The sequence below is a fragment of the Ambystoma mexicanum genome, chromosome 14 (assembly GCF_040938575.1).
Source record: "Ambystoma mexicanum isolate Mex_15411 chromosome 14, UKY_AmexF1_1, whole genome shotgun sequence".
Classification (NCBI taxonomy): Eukaryota; Metazoa; Chordata; class Amphibia; order Caudata; family Ambystomatidae; genus Ambystoma; species Ambystoma mexicanum.
Genome location: NC_090940.1, coordinates 466864496 through 466876830, shown reverse-complemented (window position 1 = coordinate 466876830; position 12335 = coordinate 466864496).

Sequence of the window (12335 nt, the reverse complement as noted above, 5' to 3'; positions counted from 1 at the left end):
TCATGTTACAGGAAGGGTCTCAGGATTGGAATGGGAAGGAGTTGTATATCATATCTCATGCTATAGGAACGGTCACAGGTTGGAATTGGAAGGAGTTGGATATCACAACTCATGCTATCGGAAGGGTCTCAGGATTGGAATGGGAAGGAGTTGGATATCACATCTGATGCTATAGGGTGGGTCTCAGGTTTGATATTAGAAGCATTGAGATATCATATCTCATGCTATCGGAAGGGTTTCAGGATTGGATTGGGAAGGAGTTGGATATCACATCTCATGTTATAGGAAGGGTCTCAGGATTGGATGGAAGAGTTGGATATCACATCTCATGCTATAGGAAGGGTCTCAGGTTTGGTAGAAGCATTGGGATATCACATCTCATGCTATAGGAAGGGTCTCAGGATTGGAATGGGAAGGAGTTGGATATCACATCTCATGATAAAGGAAGGGTCACAGGTTGGAATTGGAAGGAGTTGGATATCACATCTCATGCTATCGGAAGGGTCTCAGGATTGGAATGGGAAGGAGTTGGATATCACATCTGATGCTATAGGGAGGGTCTCAGGTTTGATATTAGAAGCATTGAGATATCATATCTCATGCTATCGGAAGGGTCTCAGGATTGGATTGGGAAGTAGTTGGATATCACATCTCATGTTATAGGAAGGGTCTCAGGATTGGATGGGAAGAGTTGGATATCACATCTCATGCTATAGGAAGGGTCTCAGGTTTGGTAGAAGCATTGGGATATCACATCTCAAGCTATAGGAAGGGTCTCAGGATTGGAATGGGAAGGAGTTGGATATCACATCTCATGATAAAGGAAGGGTCTCAGGTTTGAAAGGGGAAGGATTTGGATATCACATCTCAAGTTATAGGACGGGTCTGTGGTTTGGTATTAGAAGCATTGAGATATCATATCTCATGTTATAGGAAGGGTCTCAAGATTGGAATGGGAAGGACTTGGATATCAGATCTCATATTATAGGAAGGGTCTCAGGTTTGTTATTAGAAGCATTGAGATATCACATCTCATGTTATAGGACAGTCTCAGGTTTGGTATTAGAAGCATTGAGATATAACATCTCATAATATAGGACGGGTCTCAGGATTGGAATGGGAAGGAGTTGGATATCACATCTCATGCTATAGGAAGGGTCTCAGGATTGGAATGGAAAGGAGTTTGATATCACATCTCATGCCATGGGAAGGTCTCAGGTTTGCTAGAAGCATCAAGATATCACATCTCATGCTATCAGAAGGGTCTCAGGATTGGATTGGGAAGGAGTTGGATATCGCATCTCATGCTATGGGAAGGGTCACAGGTTGGAATTGGAAGGAGTTGGATATCACATCTCATGTTATAGGAAGGGTATCAGGATTGGAATGGGAAGGACTTTATCACATCTCACGCTATAGGGAGGGTCTCAGGTTTGGTATTAGAAGCATTGAGATATCACATCTCATGCTATCGGAAGGGTCTCAGGATTGGATTGTGAAGGAGTTGGATATCACATCTCATGTTATAGGAAGGGTCTCAGGATTGGATGGGAAGAGTTGGATATCACATCTCATGTTATAGGAAGGGTATCAGGATTGGAATGTAAAGGACTTTGATATCACATCTCACGCTATAGGGAGGGTCTTAGGTTTGGTATTAGAAGCATTGAGATATCACATCTCATGCTATTGGAAGGGTCTCAGGATTGGATTGGGAAGGAGTTGGATATCACATCTCATGTTATAGGAAGGGTCTCAGGATTGGATGGGAAGATTTGGATATCACATCTCATGCTATAGGAAGGGTCTCAGGTTTGGTATTAGAAGCATTGAGAAATCACATCTCATGTTATAGGACAGTCTCAGGTTTGGTATTAGAAGCATTGAGATATCATATCTCATGGTATAGGACGGGTCTCAGGATTGGAATGGGAAGGAGTTGGATATCACATCTCATGCTAAAGGAAGGGTCTCAGGTTTGGAAGGGGAAGGATTTGGATATCACATTTCAATATATAGGATGGGTCTGTGGTTTGGTATTAGAAGCATTGAGATATATCTCATGCTATCGGAAGGGTCTCAGGATTGGATTGGGAAGGAGTTGGATATCCCATCTCATGCTATAGGAAGGGTCACAGGTTGGAATTGGAAGGAGTTGGATATCACATCTCATGCTATCGGAAGGGTCTCAGGATTGGATTGGGAAGGTGTTGGATATCACATCTCATGTTATAGGAAGGGTCACAGGTTGGAATTGGAAGGAGTTGGATATCACATCTCATGCTATTGGAAGGGTCTCAGGATTGGATGGGAAGAGTTGGATATCATATCTCATGCTATAGGAAGGGTCTCAGGTTTGGTAGAAGCATTGGGATATCACATCTCATGCTATAAGAAGGGTCTCAGGATTGGAATGGGAAGGAGTTGGATATCACATCTGATGCTAAAGGAAGGGTCTCAGGTTTGGAAGGGGAAGGATTTGGATATCACATCTCAAGTTATAGGACGGGTCTGTGGTTTGGTATTAGAAGCATTGAGATATCATATCTCATGCTATCGGAAGGGTCTCAGGATTGGATTGGGAAGGAGTTGGATATCACATCTCATGTTATAGGAAGGGTCTCAGGATTGGAATGGGAAGGATTTGGATATCACATCTCATGTTATAGGAAGGGTTACAGGTTTGTTATTAGAAGCAATGAGATATCATATCTCATGCTATCAGAAGGGTCTCAGGATTGGATTGGGAAGGAGTTGGATATCACATCTCATGTTACAGGAATGGTCTCAGGATTGGAATGGGAAGGAGTTGTATATCATATCTCATGCTATAGGAAGGGTCACAGGTTGGAATTGGAAGGAGTTGGATATCACATCTCATGCTATCGGAAGGGTCTCAGGATTGGAATGGGAAGGAGTTGGATATCACATCTGATGCTATAGGGTGGGTCTCAGGTTTGATATTAGAAGCATTGAGATATCATATCTCATGCTATCGGAAGGGTCTCAGGATTGGATTGGGAAGGAGTTGGATATCACATCTCATGTTATAGGAAGGGTCTCAGGATTGATGGGAAGAGTTGGATATGACATCTCATGCTATAGAAAGGGTCTCAGGTTTGGTAGAAGCATTGGGATATCACATCTCATGCTATAGGAAGGGTCTCAGGATTGGAATGGGAAGGAGTTGGATATCACATCTCATGATAAAGGAAGGGTCTCAGGTTTGGTAGAAGCATTGGGATATCACATCTCATGCTATAGGAAGGGTCACAGGTTGGAATTGGAAGGAGTTGGATATCGCATCTCATGCTATCGGAAGGGTCTCAGGATTGGAATGGGAAGGAGTTGGATATCACATCTGATGCTATAGGGAGGGTCTCAGGTTTGATATTAGAAGCATTGAGATATCATATCTCATGCTATCGGAAGGGTCTCAGGATTGGATTGGGAAGTAGTTGGATATCACATCTCATGTTATAGGAAGGGTCTCAGGATTGGATGGGAAGAGTTGGATATCACATCTCATGCTATAGGAAGGGTCTCAGGTTTGGTAGAAGCATTGGGATATCACATCTCATGCTATAGGAAGGGTCTCAGGATTGGAATGGGAAGGAGTTGGATATCACATCTCATGATAAAGGAAGGGTCTCAGGTTTGAAAGGGGAAGGATTTGGATATCACATCTCAAGTTATAGGACGGGTCTGTGGTTTGGTATTAGAAGCATTGAGATATCATATCTCATGTTATAGGAAGGGTCTCAAGATTGGAATGGGAAGGACTTGGATATCAGATCTCATGTTATAGGAAGGGTCTCAGGTTTGTTATTAGAAGCATTGAGATATCACATCTCATGTTATAGGACAGTCTCAGGTTTGGTATTAGAAGCATTGAGATATAACATCTCATAATATAGGACGGGTCTCAGAATTTGAATGGGAAGGAGTTGGATATCACATCTCATGCTATAGGAAGGGTCTCAGGATTGGAATGGGAAGGAGTTTGATATCACATCTCATGCCATGGGAAGGTCTCAGGTTTGCTAGAAGCATTAAGATATCACATCTCATTCTATCAGAAGGGTCTCAGGATTGGATTGGGAAGGAGTTGGATATCGCATCTCATGCTATGGGAAGGGTCACAGGTTGGAATTGGAAGGAGTTGGATATCACATCTCATGTTATAGGAAGGGTATCAGGATTGGAATGGGAAGGACTTTATCACATCTCACGCTATAGGGAGGGTCTCAGGTTTGGTATTAGAAGCATTGAGATATCACATCTCATGCTATCGGAAGGGTCTCAGGATTGGATTGTGAAGGAGTTGGATATCACATCTCATGTTATAGGAAGGGTCTCAGGATTGGATGGGAAGAGTTGGATATCACATCTCATGTTATAGGAAGGGTATCAGGATTGGAATGTAAAGGACTTTGATATCACATCTCACGCTATAGGGAGGGTCTTAGGTTTGGTATTAGAAGCATTGAGATATCACATCTCATGCTATTGGAAGGGTCTCAGGATTGGATTGGGAAGGAGTTGGATATCACATCTCATGTTATAGGAAGGGTCTCAGGAATGGATGGGAAGAGTTGGATATCACATCTCATGCTATAGGAAGGGTCTCAGGTTTGGTATTAGAAGCATTGAGATATCACATCTCATGTTATAGGACAGTCTCAGGTTTGGTATTAGAAGCATTGAGATATCATATCTCATGGTATAGGACGGGTCTCAGGATTGGAATGGGAAGGAGTTGGATATCACATCTCATGCTAAAGGAAGGGTCTCAGGTTTGGAAGGGGAAGGATTTGGATATCACATCTCAATATATAGGATGGGTCTGTGGTTTGGTATTAGAAGCATTGAGATATATCTCATGCTATCGGAAGGGTCTCAGGATTGGATTGGGAAGGAGTTGGATATCACATCTCATGTTATAGGAAGGGTCTCAGGATTGGAATGGGAAGGAATTGGATATCACATCTCATGTTATAGGAAGGGTCTCAGGTTTGTTATTAGAAGCATTGAGATATCACATCTCATGTTATAGGACAGTCTAATGTTTGGTATTAGAAGCATTGAGATATCACATCTCATGGTATAGGACGGGTCTCAGGATTGGAATGGGAAGGAGTTGGATATCACATCTCATGCCATAGGAAGGGTCTCAGGATTGGAATGGGAAGGAGTTTGATATCACATCTCATGCCATAGAAAGGTCTCAGGTACGGTAGAAGCATTAAGATATCACATCTCATGCTATCGGAAGGGTCTCAGGATTGGATCGGGAAGGAGTTGGATATCCCATCTCATGCTATAGGAAGGGTCACAGGTTGGAATTGGAAGGAGTTGGATATCACATCTCATGCTATCGGAAGGGTCTCAGGATTGGATTGGGAAGGTGTTGTATATCACATCTCATGTTATAGGAAGGGTCTCAGGATTGGATGGAAGAGTTGGATATCACATCTCATGCCATAGGAAGGGTCTCAGGATTGGAATGGGAAGGAGTTTGATATCACATCTCATGCCATAGGAAGGTCTCAGGTATGGTAGAAGCATTAAGATATCACATCTCATGCTATCGGAAGGGTCTCAGGAATGGATCGGGAAGGAGTTGGATATCCCATCTCATGCTATAGGAAGGGTCACAGGTTGGAATTGGAAGGAGGTGGATATCACATCTCATGCTATAGGAAGGGTCTCAGGTTTGGTAGAAGCATTGAGATATCACATCTCATGCTATAGGAAGGGTCTCAGAATTGGAATGGGAAGGAGTTTGATATCACATCTCATGCCATGGGAAGGTCTCAGGTTTGCTAGAAGCATTAAGATATCACATATCATGCTATCGGAAGGGTCTCAGGATTGGATTGGGAAGGAGTTGGATATCACATCTCATGTTATAGGAAGGGTCTCAGGATTGGATGGGAAGAGTTGAATATCACATCTCATGTTATAGGAAGGGTATCAGGATTGGAATGGAAAGGACTTTGATATCACATCTCACGCTATAGGGAGGGTCTCCGGTTTGGTATTAGAAGCATTGAGATATCACATCTCATGCTATTGGAAGGGTCTGAGGATTGGATGGGAAGAGTTGGATATCATATCTCATGATAAAGGAAGGGTCTCAGGTTTGGTAGAAGCATTGGGATATCACATCTCATGCTATAGGAAGGGTCACAGGTTGGAATTGGAAGGAGTTGGATATCACATCTCATGCTATCGGAAGGGTCTCAGGATTGGAATGGGAAGGAGTTGGATATCACATCTGATGCTATAGGGAGGGTCTCAGGTTTGATATTAGAAGCATTGAGATATCATATCTCATGCTATCGGAAGGGTCTCAGGATTGGATGGGAAGAGTTGGATATCACATCTCATGCTATAGGAAGGGTCTCAGGTTTGGTAGAAGCATTGGGATATCACATCTCATGCTATAGGAAGGGTCTCAGGATTGGAATGGGAAGGAGTTGGATATCACATCTCATGATAAAGGAAGGGTCTCAGGTTTGAAAGGGGAAGGATTTGGATATCACATCTCAAGTTATAGGACGGGTCTGTGGTTTGGTATTAGAAGCATTGAGATATCATATCTCATGTTATAGGAAGGGTCTCAAGATTGGAATGGGAAGGACTTGGATATCAGATCTCATGTTATAGGAAGGGTCTCAGGTTTGTTATTAGAAGCATTGAGATATCACATCTCATGTTATAGGACAGTCTCAGGTTTGGTATTAGAAGCATTGAGATATAACATCTCATAATATAGGACGGGTCTCAGGATTTGAATGGGAAGGAGTTGGATATCACATCTCATGCTATAGGAAGGGTCTCAGGATTGGAATGGCAAGGAGTTTGATATCACATCTCATGCCATGGGAAGGTCTCAGGTTTGCTAGAAGCATTAAGATATCACATCTCATTCTATCAGAAGGGTCTCAGGATTGGATTGGGAAGGAGTTGGATATCGCATCTCATGCTATGGGAAGGGTCACAGGTTGGAATTGGAAGGAGTTGGATATCACATCTCATGTTATAGGAAGGGTATCAGGATTGGAATGGGAAGGACTTTATCACATCTCACGCTATAGGGAGGGTCTCAGGTTTGGTATTAGAAGCATTGAGATATCACATCTCATGCTATCGGAAGGGTCTCAGGATTGGATTGTGAAGGAGTTGGATATCACATCTCATGTTATAGGAAGGGTCTCAGGATTGGATGGGAAGAGTTGGATATCACATCTCATGTTATAGGAAGGGTATCAGGATTGGAATGTAAAGGACTTTGATATCACATCTCACGCTATAGGGAGGGTCTTAGGTTTGGTATTAGAAGCATTGAGATATCACATCTCATGCTATTGGAAGGGTCTCAGGATTGGATTGGGAAGGAGTTGGATATCACATCTCATGTTATAGGAAGGGTCTCAGGAATGGATGGGAAGAGTTGGATATCACATCTCATGCTATAGGAAGGGTCTCAGGTTTGGTATTAGAAGCATTGAGATATCACATCTCATGTTATAGGACAGTCTCAGGTTTGGTATTAGAAGCATTGAGATATCATATCTCATGGTATAGGACGGGTCTCAGGATTGGAATGGGAAGGAATTGGATATCACATCTCATGCTAAAGGAAGGGTCTCAGGTTTGGAAGGGGAAGGATTTGGATATCACATCTCAATATATAGGATGGGTCTGTGGTTTGGTATTAGAAGCATTGAGATATATCTCATGCTATCGGAAGGGTCTCAGGATTGGATTGGGAAGGAGTTGGATATCACATCTCATGTTATAGGAAGGGTCTCAGGATTGGAATGGGAAGGAATTGGATGTCACATCTCATGTTATAGGAAGGGTCTCAGGTTTGTTATTAGAAGCATTGAGATATCACATCTCATGTTATAGGACAGTCTAAGGTTTGGTATTAGAAGCATTGAGATATCACATCTCATGGTATAGGACGGGTCTCAGGATTGGAATGGGAAGGAGTTGGATATCACATCTCATGCCATTGGAAGGGTCTCAGGATTGGAATGGGAAGGAGTTTGATATCACATCTCATGCCATAGAAAGGTCTCAGGTACGGTAGAAGCATTAAGATATCACATCTCATGCTATCGGAAGGGTCTCAGGATTGGATCGGGAAGGAGTTGGATATCCCATCTCATGCTATAGGAAGGGTCACAGGTTGGAATTGGAAGGAGTTGGATATCACATCTCATGCTATCGGAAGGGTCTCAGGATTGGATTGGGAAGGTGTTGGATATCACATCTCATGTTATAGGAAGGGTCTCAGGATTGGATGGAAGAGTTGGATATCACATCTCATGCCATAGGAAGGGTCTCAGGATTGGAATGGGAAGGAGTTTGATATCACATCTCATGCCATAGGAAGGTCTCAGGTATGGTAGAAGCATTAAGATATCACATCTCATGCTATCGGAAGGGTCTCAGGAATGGATCGGGAAGGAGTTGGATATCCCATCTCATGCTATAGGAAGGGTCACAGGTTGGAATTGGAAGGAGGTGGATATCACATCTCATGCTATAGGAAGGGTCTCAGGTTTGGTAGAAGCATTGAGATATCACATCTCATGCTATAGGAAGGGTCTCAGAATTGGAATGGGAAGGAGTTTGATATCACATCTCATGCCATGGGAAGGTCTCAGGTTTGCTAGAAGCATTAAGATATCACATATCATGCTATCGGAAGGGTCTCAGGATTGGATTGGGAAGGAGTTGGATATCACATCTCATGTTATAGGAAGGGTCTCAGGATTGGATGGGAAGAGTTGAATATCACATCTCATGTTATAGGAAGGGTATCAGGATTGGAATGGAAAGGACTTTGATATCACATCTCACGCTATAGGGAGGGTCTCCGGTTTGGTATTAGAAGCATTGAGATATCACATCTCATGCTATTGGAAGGGTCTGAGGATTGGATGGGAAGAGTTGGATATCATATCTCATGCTATAGGAAGGGTCTCAGGTTTGGTAGAAGCATTGGGATATCACATCTCATGCTATAAGAAGGGTCTCAGGATTGGAATGGGAAGGAGTTGGATATCACATCTCATTCTAAAGGAAGGGTCTCAGGTTTGGAAGGGGAAGGATTCGGATATCACATCTCAAGTTATAGGACGGGTCTGTGGTTTGGTATTAGAAGCATTGAGATATCATATCTCATGCTATCGGAAGGTCTCAGGATTGGATTGGGAAGGAGTTGGATATCACATCTCATGTTATAGGAAGGTTCTCAGGATTGGAATGGGAAGGATTTGGATATCACATCTCATGTTATAGGAAGGGTCACAGGTTTGTTATTAGAAGCAATGAGATATCATATCTCATGCTATCGGAAGGGTCTCAGGATTGGATTGGGAAGGAGTTGGATATCACATCTCATGTTACAGGAAGGGTCTCAGGATTGGAATGGGAAGGAGTTGTATATCATATCTCATGCTATAGGAAGGGTCACAGGTTGGAATTGGAAGGAGTTGGATATCACATCTCATGCTATCGGAAGGGTCTCAGGTTTGGTAGAAGCATTGGGATATCACATCTCATGCTATAGGAAGGGTCTCAGGATTGGAATGGGAAGGAGTTGGATATCACATCTCATGATAAAGGAAGGGTCTCAGGTTTGGTAGAAGCATTGGGATATCACATCTCATGCTATAGGAAGGGTCACAGGTTGGAATTGGAAGGAGTTGGATATCACATCTCATGCTATCGGAAGGGTCTCAGGATTGGAATGGGAAGGAGTTGGATATCACATCTGATGCTATAGGGAGGGTCTCAGGTTTGATATTAGAAGCATTGAGATATCATATCTCATGCTATCGGAAGGGTCTCAGGATTGGATTGGGAAGTAGTTGGATATCACATCTCATGTTATAGGAAGGGTCTCAGGATTGGATGGGAAGAGTTGGATATCACATCTCATGCTATAGGAAGGGTCTCAGGTTTGGTAGAAGCATTAGGATATCACATCTCATGCTATAGGAAGGGTCTCAGGTTTGAAAGGGGAAGGATTTGGATATCACATCTCAAGTTATAGGACGGGTCTGTGGTTTGGTATTAGAAGCATTGAGATATCATATCTCATGTTATAGGAAGGGTCTCAAGATTGGAATGGGAAGGACTTGGATATCAGATCTCATGTTATAGGAAGGGTCTCAGGTTTGTTATTAGAAGCATTGAGATATCACATCTCATGTTATAGGACAGTCTCAGGTTTGGTATTAGAAGCATTGAGATATAACATCTCATGCTATTAGAAGGGTCTAAGGATTGCATTGGGAAGGAGTTGGATATTGCATCTCATGCTATGGGAAGGGTCACAGGTTGGAATTGGAAGGAGTTGGATATCACATCTCATGTTATAGGAAGGGTATCAGGATTGGAATGGGAAGGACTTTATCACATCTCACGCTATAGGGAGGGTCTCAGGTTTGGTATTAGAAGCATTGAGATATCACATCTCATGCTATCGGAAGGGTCTCAGGATTGGATTGTGAAGGAGTTGGATATCACATCTCATGTTATAGGAAGTTTCTCAGGATTGGATGGGAAGAGTTGGATATCACATCTCATGTTATAGGAAGGGTATCAGGATTGGAATGTAAAGGACTTTGATATCACATCTCACGCTATAGGGAGGGTCTTAGGTTTGGTATTAGAAGCATTGAGATATCACATCTCATGCTATTGGAAGGGTCTCAGGATTGGATTGGGAAGGAGTTGGATATCACATCTCATGTTATAGGAAGGGTCTCAGGATTGGATGGGAAGATTTGGATATCACATCTCATGCTATAGGAAGGGTCTCAGGTTTGGTATTAGAAGCATTGAGATATCACATCTCATGGTAAAGGACGGGTCTCAGGATTGGAATGGGAAGGAGTTGGATATCACATCTCATGCTAAAGGAAGGGTCTCAGGTTTGGAAGGGGAAGGATTTGGATATCACATCTCAATATATAGGATGGGTCTGTGGTTTGGTATTAGAAGCATTGAGATATATCTCATGCTATCGGAAGGGTCTCAGGATTGGATTGGGAAGGAGTTGGATATCACATCTCATGTTATAGGAAGGGTCTCAGGATTGGAATGGGAAGGAATTGGATATCACATCTCATGTTATAGGAAGGGTCTCAGGTTTGTTATTAGAAGCATTGAGATATCAGATCTCATGTTATAGGACAGTCTAAGGTTTGGTATTAGAAGCATTGAGATATCACATCTCATGGTATAGGACGGGTCTCAGGATTGGAATGGGAAGGAGTTGGATATCACATCTAATGCCATAGGAAGGGTCTCAGGATTGGAATGGGAAGGAGTTTGATATCACATCTCATGCCATAGGAAGGTCTCAGGTATGGTAGAAGCATTAAGATATCACATCTCATGCTATCGGAAGGGTCTCAGGATTGGATCGGGAAGGAGTTGGATATCCCATCTCATGCTATAGGAAGGGTCTCAGGATTGGATTGGGAAGGTGTTGGATATCACATCTCATGTTACAGGAAGGGTGTCAGGATTGGAATGGGAAGGAGTTGTATATCATATCTCATGCTATAGGAAGGGTCTCAGGTTTGGTAGAAGCATTGGGATATCACATCTCATGCTATAGGAAGGGTCTCAGGATTGGAATGGGAAGGAGTTGGATATCACATCTCATGATAAAGGAAGGGTCTCAGGTTTGGTAGAAGCATTGGGATATCACATCTCATGCTATAGGAAGGGTCACAGGTTGGAATTGGAAGGAGTTGGATATCACATCTCATGCTATCGGAAGGGTCTCAGGATTGGAATGGGAAGGAGTTGGATATCACATCTGATGCTATAGGGAGGGTCTCAGGTTTGATATTAGAAGCATTGAGATATCATATCTCATGCTATCGGAAGGGTCTCAGGATTGGATTGGGAAGTAGTTGGATATCACATCTCATGTTATAGGAAGGGTCTCATGATTGGATGGGAAGAGTTGGATATCACATCTCATGCTATAGGAAGGGTCTCAGGTTTGGTAGAAGCATTGGGATATCACATCTCATGCTATAGGAAGGGTCTCAGGATTGGAATGGGAAGGAGTTGGATATCACATCTCATGATAAAGGAAGGGTCTCAGGTTTGAAAGGGGAAGGATTTGGATATCACATCTCAAGTTATAGGACGGGTCTGTGGTTTGGTATTAGAAGCATTGAGATATCATATCTCATGTTATAGGAAGGGTCTCAAGATTGGAATGGGAAGGACTTGGATATCAGATCTCATATTATAGGAAGGGTCTCAGGTTTGGTATTAGAAGCATT